General features: G+C 41.1%; 1 long non-coding RNA gene across 1 annotated transcript; it reads right to left on the reverse strand.

The window, feature by feature from the left end:
- Positions 1-696: 696 nt before the first annotated feature.
- Positions 697-8,928, reverse strand: LOC142828990 (uncharacterized). Its single transcript, XR_012903201.1, has 3 exons — positions 8,648-8,928; positions 7,872-7,965; positions 697-4,053 (listed from the first exon to the last, which is right to left on the reverse strand). It is a non-coding gene; the product is annotated as an uncharacterized LOC142828990 (long non-coding RNA).
- Positions 8,929-15,615: the final 6,687 nt, after the last annotated feature.

The raw sequence follows: 15,615 nt of genomic DNA on the forward strand, positions 1-15,615 counted from the left end.
CCCTGGACCTCTGATTCCCATTTCTTTCGTAAAAATGTCCAATGTAGTCTAAAGCAGGGGTTCTCAAACTTATGATACTGCGACCCCTCTCTCAGTTGCTCACGACCACCCTCTCCATTGCCACGACCCCCCCTCTCAGTTGCTCATGACCCCCCAGTTTGAGAAACGCTGGTTTAAAGGAAGAAAAGTTCCTCCTACCACATGTAGTATAATGCTTCATTATACTACAAGAACTATTATCTATTGTTATTATACTTACAATGTTTTAATCATAAGCTATTTTACACTATTGACAATTTGAAATCTGATATATCTATATTTCACCAATGTAGCTTCATGGAAGTTCTAGATACAATGAAAAAAATATTAAGTCTGTCCTGAGACTCCTGACACATTTGAGCTACCATTGCTTACTGCATTTTTCTGGCTTACTCAAACAGTAGCCTAAATTTTTTTGGAGTATTAATGAATTCAGATTATACAATTTTACTACACTCGCCATCACCCACACACATGGTTTTCAGAGGGAAGAAATCAAGTAAAAAAATTAACAAAACAAAAATTGATTCATCTTCCACATTATATTAATTTATTTATGGAGCTCCTTACAGAACTAGGCAAGTGGCTGATAAAATACTACACAGACTTTTCTATGTTTTCATCCCAACTGATTTTCAGCTATAGACCATAGTTTTCACTTTTCTCTGCAGCATAACTCTGTCTACGAAGTTAACTCCTCCTTTGGCATATTGGGACCGAACGATTTCTCATTTAGTTAGAGAAAGATTCAAGATGAAAAGTTCAGACACGTTTCTCCACAGTTCAGATCAGCCATTTGAGTTCAGCCCATTGCAAGGACATTGGTCATACATGCACAGACTGAGGGACAGTCCACACTATAAATGTAAGTTGACCTTTACATACACCTGTGATGTAGTGGGAGTGTTGTTACATTTGCTCTTTGCTGTATTGTGCTGTGTGTGTGTGTGTACCTCAGTTTCCACCAGGCATCGCAGCACTCTCTGCATGAGGAGGGAGAGGCTAAGCATGACTCACTCCAGTTGTGTATTGGGCCCAGACACCTGAGGCCCAGAAATAGGAGATAACTCCTGCCCGGGGAAAGGAAACAGGGCTGACTTCTGGCTGGAGATAGGGTCTGCAGGAAGAGTCAGTCTCATCTGGGCTAGGATGAGAGAAAGGGCTTAGAGCAGGAAAGGGGGCGGGGAAGGATCTAGGACCCCTTCTTCCCAAAATTAACAATACTGTCTGCTCTTGATACTTGTGCTAACGTTGATTCTATGCTATGCTATGCCCCTGTGACCCAATACAACTTCTGTTCTACCTGCAGGCTGAGAGTCACATCTGGCTGCGAATGGAGGTACAGGGTCGGGGAACCCTTGACATGCTGTGACAACACCCACTGCAGTAATCTGGTTTTGCATGTCCATGCTAGCTCCTTTGTTCAGCAGTGATCTGTGTGGCGCTGACAGCTGGAACAATCAAATGTAGACACTGTGTTGCTTACACTGACACTACATTGACTTATGTACATGAAAATAAGTGCTACACCTCTCGCAGAGGTGAAGTAAGTTTGTGTAGTGGGTGACCTACATCAGCAGGAGATACATTTTAATATAGAGTAAGGTCAACGTAAATTGCCTTGTATTCAGGTTCAAACTCCAGCCAAGGCAGGAGTTATCGAGAACTGAGGGTCTGGATCTGGCATTTAACTTTGTTTAAAATCCTAATATAAATGAATTAAGTTTAAACAAAATATGCATCCAGTCACACCAAGAAAATTTGTGGCTTACTTCATATATGCTGCTAAAGGAATGTGGCAAGTTCTGGAAAGCATGGGGTAGGGAAAGGAGGTGATTCCCAAAACCATTGCTTTATAGAAATTGGGCAGTCAGGCAATTGACCAGGATAATGACCATAATGCTGAGGAGCTAACTGAAACTTTCAAACTGCTAAAGTACAGAGTTACTATCTTCAGAAAACTTTTAGGTTCCTATAGATGGTATACTAAATGAAGTCATTAGTTTACAAGATAACAGCTACCGGGATCTGAAATGGCAAGTTGTAGATGACTGATGATGAAGTAATTGCTAACAGGAAACAGTTTCTCTCCCCTATAAATCATTCTTTCAGGCAAGGCTCAAAACAGAAATGGCCATTTGATGACTGTTCTATAGTATACAAGATACATTATCGGTTGCAGTGAGTGCTTATGTGCCCACTGGCCTATACTGAACAAAATATTATCCCCGTTGACATTAATGGGCATCTTTTGCTAGCAGTCCCATAACAGCCACATGCTGATGAATATGTATGTTGAAAAATGTATGTTGAAAAAAAAAAGAATTCCACTGAACAATACGGGGTGAATTAGTAGGACTGGGTAGTGAGTACCCTTATTCTGCTGTACAGGTGCTTTAAGGATAACATGAGTAGGCCTTTGGGAATTAACCCATTGTTGTATGATACTCGTGAAGTACAGACATTCTCAACAGAGTTCATTGTACAGATCTCATATCTATGGATCAATGCCTTGACTTAACATTTTCCAGAGTGTGATGTGTGCTGCATTGAGGGACTCAATGGGATAGTGACAGTGTAGGTCTCCCTACCCTCAAACTGTCCTAAAATAAGGTGGGGCCAAACAAGGGGAATACTGATTTAATTATGTCCCTGAAGGGAGACAGAGCTTTCAAAATATGTCCACTACTGAGCTAAAGAGTGCCTAGTAACTGAGGACACACTCCATATTTGTTATATGTCTGGGAAACTCCACTACTCAGCTTTGCCAGTCCAGCACATTTTAACAGCACTAGATTCATTTAATATCAGGCTGAGTTAAAAAAAAAGTAAATTTGTATTAAAACTGCCATTTGGAAATATGTTTTCCAGTTTGCACTTGATGAAAAATGCTTCTTGCTGTGGCAAATCTCAGAACACAGCACTGAGCAAAGAAGAGGCCCATTTCCTTTTAATGTGTGTGCATAACAATATTAGTTTCAGATGGCTGAACAGATAGTACAATATTTCAGGAAGTCATTTGTGCATCCATTCATATGTTAAATACTGTGTCCAGCATAACATACAGTATCAGAGACATCCTTGAGCTGTCAGACATCTTGCTTCCTGGTGTTTGCCAATATTCATCACAAGAACTGCTGATTAAGAAGGAAAATATTGCTTGCTTTATTCATGCTCTTCTGAAGGTATTAGAACATATTCAAGCAGAGCCCAGTGTAAATCACAGAAACCAGACAAATTTCACAGTTACAGTTTGTTCATAGTATCAGTATCAAGTGTCCAGCTTTGTGATTGATTGAATGGAGATTTTTTCTCCTGTGTTGTGTACATTTTCAGGTAATTTAAGAGTTTTGCAAAGATTATTTATTTGGACATAAGAACATAAAATAAATGTGTGTTGTTAGACTTTACACATTCAAATATACTGAAATTGGTACACCTATGTTATATTTACATGCAAGAAAGCTACAGATAGGGCACATAAATGTGTGTGCCAACATGCATGTTTTAAAGGGATTAATTCAAGCAACAGCACTTGAAAAATTGGCAATAGATGTTGAATCTCTGCGGTCCCGAACACCCTGGTCCAGCAACATCCGAAGTCTGGCAGGACTATGGATGTTGCTAGAATAGAGACTCCCAGTGCAGAAGTTGCTGGCAGCTGGGAGCAGAGCCATCCAGTGGGGCCAGTCTGGCAGTGGAGCCTTTAGGGCACCAGAACTTGCACCTGATGGCACTGGGAAGCTGTTGGGGCTGCCGGAGCCTGCAGGGTTGGGTGGTCACGGATTCTGCAGCCAGTGGGGCCGAGAGCACCGGTTGGGCTGCTGGAATGGCTGCCGGATGCTGCATGGATGGGCTCTATTCTAGCAACGTCCATGGTCCTGCTGAAATTTTTCATCTTCTCACAAAAGCCTGGAAGCTACTCAACTCTGGAAAGACTTGTGTTGTGGCAACAGGTCCCTAACTTCAATCCTCTCTTTTCCTGGAGTCAGAGCACAAATGTCACTTAAGAAGCTAGAAGAAGAAAATTCTAACATTAGTCATCACCTGTCAGGGTTTTAATGTCACACAATTAGTGATTTCCCACAATAATTTCAAGGGAGTGTAAAGCTGTTTGGGTGCCAATACAAGTGTGAGAAGTGGTTTTGCATGTGTATTAAGTGAGGCTAAGTGCTGAGTGAGCTCCCCCACACTTAACAACAGTAAGTCTGTAAACCTCCATGCAAACTTTTCTGACATGTACAGGGCAAAAAAGTGGGATATGGAAAAATCTTGTTTGTAAAAGAAATCTCCTTCACTATCAGTTAGTAGCTAGCTCATTCCATAAAGCATGAGTTGCATATAGTGTATCTACTCTAATACAATTATGGACCATCCTTGCTTCCATATAAATTGACTCATACCTTTCTGAATCTGCCAGTCTTTTGGACTCACTGATATCTCACATCAGAGAGTTCCACTGCTTAGCTTTTTGCTGTGTTTAAAGTAGCTGTTTAAACTCTTCTTGGGGAACAACCACCACACTCAGTCTAGAGTCTGCCTAGGTATGTCTACACTGCCACCCTAGTTCTAACTAGGGTGGGTAATGTAGGCAATCGAAGTTGCAAATGAAGCCCGGGATTTAAATACGTTAGTACCGTTACACCTCGTTAGAAAGCCTAATTTGAACTACCTACTCCGTGCCGCGTGTAGCCGTGGGCACGGAGTCCGCACTAACGGGGATTTAAAAATGGTGGCACCCGGCAAGATATTTAAATCCTGGGCTTCATTTGCAACTTCGATTGCCTACATTACCCACCCTAGTTCGAACTAGAGTGGCAGTGTAGACATACCCCATGTTTGTAAATAACATACTACATTAGGTTCTTGATTCTATGAGAGATGCTGGTGTACCAAATGCCAGCTGTGGCTACTGATATAGGTGTTAGCTAAGAACTAACAAACTCATTGCTAGAAAGCAGCTGTATGTTTCCTGTATGTTAGTTTTGTTCAAAAGAGATATATTAGTCTTATGGCAATGTATTTGGCATTTAGGGCGTGTCTAGACCACATGGCTCTGTCGACGGAGCCATGTAGATGAGTTTACTCCGCAAAGGGAAATGAAGCGGCGATTTAAATAATCACCGCTTCATTTACATCAAAATGGCCGCTGCGCTGTGCTGATCAGCTGTTTGTTGGCACAGCCCGGCAGTCTAGATGGGGATCCGCCGACCCCAGAAAACCTTTGTCGGCAGATCCTTTATGCCTCGTGTAACTTCTAAATAACTCTTTTATGACCTTGTTCTAGTTTATAAGCCTTTAGGTTTGGCCTGGTCTCTCCAGGCATTAAAGATTATGTCATGTGATGAGACCTCCAGGAAAATGGCAATCAAATAGGCAACTCTAAATTTTAATTAATTATGGGGTTAAATACAGATGATGTGAGGTGTAAGTGTTAGGTCTAAGGTACAGATTGACGTGGGGTAAGTAACTGTCCTATTGGTACTGGGAGAAACCTGAATGTTTTGTGATATTTGGTGTAAGTGCCCATTTATCACCAAGCTTGCCTGGGTGGTAAGATTGACTATAGAGCCTAAGGTGACTGCCCAGTGAATACATGATAAGATAGTTACAGTGATCCAGGCATTCACATTTGTTATTGAATTGGTGAAATTTAACTGCAGAATATACCAATACTTTGGGGGGAGAGAGAGGTCTGCAGAGATGAAAGTGAGCCCCAGTATTTCCCCTGAAAACTTGTTTTTTACATATCAGTTACTAAGGCAGCATGACTACTAAAGTAAATACAGGGTATAGCTGTTAATATCATAAGTCTTCGTTTAGGTTCTTGCAGAGAAAGGCAACTTTAACCATCATAAAATAATTTATTTTAATGGAGTGTGGGGAAAGAGGTGCATTCCTAGAAGCAGTTCATTTTAATAGGAACATTTCGTGGTTAAGAGCATAAGATTGGCCATTCTGGGTCAAAAAAAGGTCTGTCTAGTCCAGTATCCTGTATTCCAACAGTGGCTAATTCCAGCTGCTCCAGAGAGAGTGAACAGAACAGTGATTCCTTCTATCATCCATTTCCAGCCTCTGGCAAACATAGGCCTGGAACAACATTCCTACTCATCCTGTCCAATAAGTATTGATGGACCTAACGTCCATGAATTTATCTAGTTCCTTTTTGAACCCTGTTAAAGTCCTGGTCTATACAACATCCTCTGGCAAGGCGTTCCACAAGTTAACTATGTGCTGCATGAAGAAATACTTCCTTTTGTTTAAAAACCTTCTACCTATAATTGTATAGATTCTATACACAGATTTATAGAACTGGGAATTAGGAAGACATATAGCATTTATTGCTGACTGATGCAGAGCAGTGCAACTTTGTTATGACTTAGTTTCCCATTTATAAGATGAAGAGCTGCATAGCTTGCTTAATTATTCATGAAGCCTTTTGAAAGCCTTAGTTGGAATGCCTTACAGAGATGGAAAAATACTCTAATCTTGACCCCATTCCTGAGCATTAATAATCTGTAGTAAAATGACTGATGACCCATTTAATTCTTAGCATAGCTAGTACAACTTCAAAAGCTATTCTCACAGGTATAGGTGCCAATTGCTTTATGGTTTCTTTTTTCCAGCATAAACTATTTATTAATCTAACCACTTTTTGGCTGACATGATATGATATGAACAGGCACTATTCAGCTCCCCATGTACAATAATTCTGGTTTGCACCTATTTTGTAAAATGATTGTTACGTTCCATGATTATGTCTGCAATCTCTAACTACCAGTAACAAGCACTAATGTCATATCGGTTTACCAGAAATATGAGTTTGCTTTTGAGGCGCGAAAAAGGCTCAGTCTCTTTGGTGACATGTAACAACGAACTGGAGGTGGAGAAAACAGAAAAAGACAGTTGCTGGCAGAACAAGTTCTTGAGGAGAGGATGACAGCATAAAGAAAAATGGGACAATTTGAAGAACACGTCTTTACATACCAAACATAAGCCACTGAAAAGCCATTGGATCTGATTTTGCTCCAGCAAAGTCACCCCAGAATATCTGAGAGCAGGATCTGTTTTGCTTCCTCTACAGATAATAAATAGCAGAATTAGACTAGATACTGATCTCAGTTACTCCACTGTAAATCTGAAGAAATTTGTGTATGTCTAAAATCGGTGGTGTTATTCCAGATTTGTGGCTGAGATCAGTGTCTAGCCTTGTGTGGGGGTGCTGCACTCTACTATATGGCTGCGTCTAGACTGGCAAGTTTTGCACAAAAACTTGACAGCTGTCTACACTGGCCGCTTGATTTTGCGCAAAAGCACTGACGTTCTACTGTCTGAAATCAGTCCTTCTTGCGCTGACGTTCTACTGTCTGAAATCAATGCTTCTTGTGCAAATGCTTTGATGTTCCCGTTCGGGCAAAAGCCCTTTTCCGGAAATGTTTTTGCGCAAGAGGGCCAGTGTAGACAGCTAAAAACTGTTTTGCGCAAAAAAAGCCCCGATGGCGAAAATGACGATCGGGGCTTTCTTGCGCAAAACCGCGTCTAGATTGGCATGGACACTTTTCCACAAAAAGTGCCAATCTAGATGCTCTTTTCCGCAAATGCTTTTAATGGAAAAACTTTTCTGTTAAAAGCATTTGTGGAAAATCATGCCAGTCTAGACGTAGCCTATTTGTAAAATGAATCAGAACAGAGGCTTGCATTATAGATTCCTTGCCCTATGGGAATTCTTTCCTTGTCATCTTTAATTAGGGAGAAGGAAACATTTCCCAGCTAGGAAGACTTTCCCAATCAAATGAAAGTATAATTAGATCTACAACTCAAATAAAGATTACCATTTAAGATTAATCCAGAGCAAATAAGACTTGCTGATTCTCTTCATTCCATGCCACTGCTGCCAAACCATTCACATCAACAAGGTATGCAGATCTAAAACAAAATCGTGGCCATACTGAAACCAATGTGAATTTTGTCATTTTTTTTCAGAGGAATAACGATTTCACTCTAGAAGTTCTGAAAACTTACTTTTCTAATGGATTTCCTGCCTTCCATGGTGAATGCCATTAAACAAAATGGAGGTATAACAATGGGCTGTCCAGCTGCAGTAACTAGGACACCCCATTCCAAGTGGAGCTGATTGTCCCACAGGAATTGTTTCTCTCTGTTCTGAATGTTTGACCTTCTGTTATGAGTTCCCCTCATGGGGTTCAAGTCTTCCCCACTCTCCTCTGTTACCAAACACCAGTTTAAACCTCTGTGCACAGTAGCGGTTTCACGGTTTGCTTTATTTCTATATTCTATGGGTCACCCCAGGTGTTTGCTTACCCGTACAAGACGGGTTTCGCTTCCAGGGTACTGGGGAAGAGGATTTGGGCCCTCCCTCTCTCCAAACCCCGGCCCAGGGCCCTAAGGTAGAGGAGAGGATGACAGCATAAAGAAAAATGGGACAATTTGAAGAACACGTCTTTACATACCAAACATAAGCTACTGAAAAGCCAGTGGATCTGATTTTGCCCCCCCCCCTACTTACAGGGTCCACGACCCTGCCCTGAGCCACTTCTTCCCCAGTTCCACATCCATGTCCACCCGGTGGGGCCAGGTTAAAGCTCACCCTGGTTGTCCACTCCCCTTGGTCCACTCGTCGCTTGCTCAGGCGTCTGCCCTCTCCGCTCTCCGTCTCTCCTTTCCTGCAGTTCCTCCCTCCCTCGGGCTTCCCTAACCATTTTAAATATCCCACCATGGCGTCCAGGGCTCTGCCTCCCCTGGCGTCCCCAATCCTCCCCTCCTGGCTCGTTGGGATGACATCCCAAGTGACGTCATCCACCTGCTTCCCTGGCGGCTGACGGGCCGCGTCTCCCGCTCTGCCGTCCATGCTTTCTCCGGCCATTCCCCAGCCGGGCTTTCCCGGGGCTCCCTGCACCTGGTCTGCAACTCCCCACACTCCCCGATTCGGCATTTGGGGGAGGGGTTCCAGTGCGGGGCGGAGGCGCCCCGTCATACCGCCATTATGAAAATGGTAACATTTTAATCCTTGCAAGCAGATGAGATTGTAAAGAATGTGAGATTTTTTTTTATTATGTAACTTTGAATTTTGTCTAATAAGAAATGTTATCTGCCCTGCTCTCTAACTCCAAAAAAAAAAAAATTAAAAGAATTTTCTTCAAACTATCAGCATTTCCACAGATGCACCTGGCCAGAAATAGAATGCAGAATATTAGAATTTCTCTCACAGTGTAAGGGGAGATTTTTTCATTTTTATTATTATTTTATTCAAGACCCTTTGCCTCTGGGGCTGCTTCATTCCCTCCCAAGGTAACTTATTTCACTGTTAGATGAAGTGATCCAATTTGACATGCAATTTATCATGGAATTTTTGGATTAAAAACCAGCAAAGTCAAAGAAGTTGTCAATGTTTGTCATTACAATTCAGGTACATCTAAACTGTACCCTTCTTATGGCACTGTGTAGAGTCTATGGGAGCCTTCCCCCGTTATAGAATGGGTATAAATAGCAGCACTGATGAATAGCTTAAGCACGTAGAACTGTGGTTTTCAAACTTTTTTTCTCACAGCCTACTTGAAGAAAATTGTTGATGTTTGTAACCCAACATAATTATATCTTTTGACTCAGGGAGGAATGAGTGGTCTGGGATGCTGGAGGGGGCTTCTCATTGGGGGCCTCAGTGCTGGAGAAAGGGTTTGGTGCTCATAGTTGGGCATAGGTTTACCTCCAGCTGCTCCTGGTCAGTGGTGCAGCAGGGGTGCTAATGCAGGCTTCCTGCCTCTCCCAGAAGCAGCCAATAGCAGGTCTGGATTTTAAGCAGAGGCACGTAAATGGCTCTGAATCCTGCTCTTGCCTGCGGGTACAGATCGCACCTCCCCCCACAGCTCCCAATGGCCTAAAACTGGCCAATGAGAGGGTGAAGCCAGTGCCCACAGTGGAGGCAGCACACAGAGGCCTGTGCCTCCCCCTCCTCCACCTAGCAGGCAGACCTCTTGCCGGCTACTTCCAGGATGCAGCATCATCTGCCTTAGAAACCCCACTATTCACTGGGTCAACCTACAGCACGGTGACCCAGTGCCTGACATTGTGCGACCCAGTGCTAGGTTACAACCCATACTTTGAAAACGACTGATATCGCAGATAGACACTCCAGATTCCTGTGAATATGGATCCAGGGATACAGCCCCACAGATCCCTATTAACCCAAATAGTTCCTACCCCTGGCTAAACTGCTATTTTAGCTGTGTAGTAACCTGCTGCCTCCCACTGTCAGCCACTGTCAGCCAGATTCTGGCAACAGGGTGAGACTCCTGCAGATGTGTTTCCAATCTTTTTTCTTTTGCCTCCCTAGTGAAAGCCTTTCACTGACCATACCAACAATGTAGCCTTCTTTTCACTGCTACATGCAGGTACACTACAGGCTGCCTCAAGAAGTATGCAATGCAAACATGAAAGTATGCCAACTTATTGCAAGAAACTTAGATTATCATCCTCACATTTGGCATCAACAAGTAAGAAGTGAAAAAACAACAGCCATACACATTGATAAACTGCAGTAGTGTTGAGAGAAGGGGAGATATTTTGTTCTTACCAACTAGCAACTACATATTATTAATTTTGGTCCAAAGTTTCCTTGCCCCACCAAAAAAAACTCCACCCACACACATGTGGTTAATGCCTTTATTTATTGTAAATTAATTCCATCAGGAATGTTGAACTGTGAATTGTTATGTGAGTTAGACAACTAGATCCCTGGACCAGCCAAAGCTTCCATTCTTGCATCATTCACTCGGAGTCCTTGTCTTATGATAATATTCCTCAACTAAAGAGTGGCAAAACATATCTGGCAAGTTTGATTCTGGTCTCATTTGTAATAGAGGGCATCTTTCTAATTTTATTGACTTCAGTGTGGACTTCTGTTTTACATTGGTATGTGATAATAATTAGCCCAGGCAGGTGCATTTTAATGAAACGAAGGGAATCCTAGTAGCTGCAAAATGCAATAACACTTTCATTTAGTTTTAAAAGATCATGACATTTGCTTGTGGAGAAGTACCTAGTGGGTGTCACACTGAGCCACAGCTTCTTTGAAATGCTATTTAGGTGAGACTGATTTTTAGATTCCTTCATGAGAGTTCTGGCTTCTCATTTCCTAGCTGGGACAAAACTATCATGATGACAATCTTTCTAATTTTGAATCAGGATTTCTGCATCCAGAAAGAGGAAGTAGAGAAGTTAATGATTTTTTTCCCAAAAAATAAAATTTGGGAAGGAGTTACCCAAACATTTTTTTCCAATTTCCTAAAATAATTGGCTTGGATTTGCTTTTAATTTCAGACAAAGTTTCAGCCAGCTCTTATTTTATCCAAACCAGTTTGCTCATATATCCTTTTCAAAACAATTCAACAGGCATTAATAGGTATTGTTTATTGATGCAAAATGGAGAAGCCAGCATCATTCTACCAAACTAAACAGTATTCTGTGATTATAGAGAATGAGAACATCTCTATTATAGCAGACCATAGAATATTGTTCCCCAATTCCAGAATTAAATTGACTTTTAAAAACTAGAACTATATAGAGGATACAATCCTCTGTTATGTTGTATTGTTTTTTTCCCTACATGTTATATCTACTCCCTTGATAAAGCAGTAACTCCAAAAGGTTGATTAATTGAATATTTATTAAAATATACAGAGAATGATAATATTTAGAAGTACTCTGGGTATGATATTACTGGCTCAGGCTATTGCCATATGCTAAATCAGAAGGCTTCATTTGGCTTTTTGACTTCCATTATTTCATTTCACACAATTCATTTTCATGAGTAACAAATTACAGCTATTTCATTTTGCAGATACAGTATAATTTCTCTTCCAAAACAAGACAGACATCTTGCAGGAAGTATTCAGTAATCCTTATATAATTCAGTTTGTTTCTATAGGGTGAAGACCAAGCTCTGAAGTGAGCCAAAGTGTATGTGGTTCATGGATTCTTTCAGTTTAATTTGATTTAGGTTGACATAGGTGTGAAGAACATGTTGGACACACGACTTCAGCAGAGTAAGTAACATTTAGAAATTTTAGAATAGCTACCAAAAATGATGGTATGATTCCCTCATGCAATTCACACTCCCCTCTAATTTCTTGCACAAAATTGTTCTGTGATTTAAGTTCTATAAGGAAAAAAGTCTACCTCAATTTTTGTTTCAGGTTCATGGATTTGAGCTGTGGTGGCTTCATCTCATAAGCAAAAAGCATCAGGATAAGGCTCAGCATCTGAGTTGAAAAGCAGAATGTGGCACTACAGTATAAGGCACAGGTACTGCAGACCTTTTTGCATGTCAGTAAAAGCCCCAGAGTTACCAAAACGTGCCAAAATGCTAGCAGGTTTAAAACTCAAATGTATGTAAATTATGGTACAGTCAGTTTATAACACTTATGCTAACAAGTACGTCTGGGGATTACACAAACACCACACAAGTTATATGTGGAAAACAATCACTTTGCAGGTAAGTTACACACATAGGAAAATTTCATTTTCCACTCAGTGGAACTAGAGCTTTATGTACTGCACAAGTTACCCACAGCAGCAACATTGTGCAATATACCAATTCTTCAAGAAACTTTTTAATACAACTTGAGTGGTCCAGTTAGATAAACAGAAATCGTTACCTGAGTCGTACTTTTTTTGCTGCTTTCAAAAGCCAACTATCTGGCAACATCTACAGAGGCTTTTCAAATCAATGTCAAGGATGTCAGTGAGCATGGAAATAAGGTAAAGAATGATATATGTCCTCTAAAATGATCTTTTCATCAGAAAAAGTACAGCACTTGAACATTAAATAAATAAAGTGCATTTTACTGACAGCAAATTAAGATACAGCTATCAGACTGATAACAGAACTGAAAGCTTTTTAAGTTCACCAGTCATAGCTGGACTCCGTTAGAAGTCCTCTCTCTCTCCAAACCAGCTTATACAGCAAAGAGTGCAGGGAGTTAACTCTGCAGAATTTGTAATTTTTATTTTATACTGAATGAAGAACCCAGTTTTGAGTTTTGGTTCTGTTCCAATAAACACTTGGATTTTTATAAACATCAGTATTTAAATTTCCCTTATTCACAGTAGACATGGTATATGTAGTCCTTAGTAAAGCATTTGATACAGTCTTCCATGACTTTCTTATCAATAAACTAGGGAAATACAATGTAGATGGGGCTACTGTAAGGTGTGGGCATAACTGACTGGTTAACTGTTCTCAGAGACTAGTTATTAATGGTTCAGTCATGCTGAAAGGGCATAACAAATGGGATTCCACATGGATCAGTTTGGGGACCAGTCCTGTTCAATATTTTCATCAGCGATTTTGATAATGGCATAGAGAGTATGCATATAAAGATTGTGGATGATACCAAACTGGGAAGTACTTGAAGTACTTTGGCAGAATTAAAAATTATCTAGACAAATTGCAGAAATGGTTCGAGGTAAACAGGATGAAATTCAGCAAGGAAAAATGCAAAGTATTCTGCTTTGGAAGAAACACTTTCACACATACAAAATGGGAAGTGACTATCTAGGAAGGAGTACTGCTGAAAGTGATTTAGGGGTCACTGTGGACCACAAACTAAATATGTGTCAACAGTGTGACACTGTGGCAAAAAAGCAAACATCATTCTGGGATATATTAAACTGGAGTGTTGTAAGCAAAACACAAGGCTAGGTCTACATTTTTGCACAAGAACAGTTGCAAAAACTTGCAGAGCGACTACACTGCACGCACGTTCTTGTGCAAGTAAATTTACAGTAAAGCATTGGAAAACAAGGCTTCATTGAAGATTTTTAAGAGCAAGTTAGACAAACATTTGTCAGGGATCATCTATATGGTGCTTGGTCCTGCTGTGAGGGCAGGGGACTGGACTAGATGATCTCTCAAGGTCCCTTCCAGTTCTAGTATTCTGTGATTCTATAATCACTTTGTCTGGTAGATCAAAGGGACTGTCATAAAGGGAAAAGTCCCTAGGCCTGATCGATAAAAAGCCAGTGAAGCTCTATGTTACCCCTCTCCAATAGAAGGGACATAACAGAAGTGGCTAAGTGGTGAGAGATGGCAATAGTACAGCTCTACTCCACCAGTTCCTAGACCGCAGAACAGCCCATGCATAAGGGTATCACCAGCAATGTGAAACACATACCACCTTTACTCCTTTGCACACATCCTCACCACTGCCAGTCCTGTGCTGATCAAAGCCAAGTCCAAGAATTAATCCTAAGACTTAAGGGTAAAAGCACCTAAGTCCTATTTTCAAAAATGATTTAGGCATTTAAGAAATGGAATCTCTCCGACTTTGATCTGAGGAAGTGGGTCTGGCCCACGAAAGCTCATCATCTAATAAACCATCTTGTTAGTCTTTAAAGTGCTACATTGTCCTGCATTTTGCTCCGACTTTCAGTGAGACTTAGGGTATGTTTACACTGCATTCCTCTTTTGAGAGATGAATGCAAATGAAGCTGAGCAAAATTACAAATGAAGTGCGGATTTGAATTTTTCATGCGTCATTTGCATAATGGTGTCCGGGTGCTTTTTTCAAATACCCTATTTAAAAAAACGACAAGGAGTCCTGTGGCACCTTATAGACTAACTGAAGTGTAGGATAGTGATAGAGATGTAGTGTAGGAGCATAAGCTTTCGTGGGCAAAGACCCACTTCATCAGATGCATGTAGTGGAAATTTCCAGAGGCAGGTATAAATATGCAGGCCAGGATCAGGCTGGAGATGACGAGGTGGATCCAATCAGGGAGGATGAGGCCCACTTCTAGCAGCTGATCTGGAGGTGTGAATTCCAAGAGAGCAGAAGCTGCTTTTGTAGTTAGCGAGCCATTCACAGTCTTTGTTTAATCCAGAGTTGATTGTGTCAAACTTAAAGATGAACTGTAGCTCAGCAGTTTCTCTTTGAAGTCTGGTCCTGAAGTTTTTTTGCTGCAGGATGGCTACTTTTAGATCTGCAATTGTACTGACATACAAAAACCTGTAGGGGAACACTTCAATCTTCCTGGACACACAATTGCACACTACAAAAGCAGCTTCTGCTCTCTTGGAATTCACACCTCCAGATCAGCTGCTAGAAGTGGGCCTCATCCTCCCTGATTGGATCCACCTCGTCATCTCCAGCCTGATCCTGGCCTGCATATTTATACCTGCCTCTGGAAATTTCCACTACATGCATCTGACGAAGTGGGTCTTTGCTCCTACACTTCAGTTAGTCTATAAGGTGCCACAGGACTCGTTGTCGCTTTTGCAGATTCAGACTAACACGGCTACCCCCGATACTATTTTAAAAAAATACCCAACAACCCTTCTTTCGAAATAACCCTTAAACCTAATTTTTTAAAGAGTAAGAGTTATTTTGAAAGAAGGGTTTGGGGTTTTTTTTTTTTCCGAAATAACCCTGTCTAGATAGCAGGGGTTTTTTCAAAATAGGGTATATCAAAAAAGCGCCCGTACGTCATTATGCAAATGAAGTATGAGAAATTCAAAACCGTTCATTTGCAATTTAGCTCGGCTGCATTTGCATTCCT

The sequence above is a fragment of the Pelodiscus sinensis genome, chromosome 4 (assembly GCF_049634645.1).
Source record: "Pelodiscus sinensis isolate JC-2024 chromosome 4, ASM4963464v1, whole genome shotgun sequence".
Taxonomy (NCBI): domain Eukaryota; kingdom Metazoa; phylum Chordata; order Testudines; family Trionychidae; genus Pelodiscus; species Pelodiscus sinensis.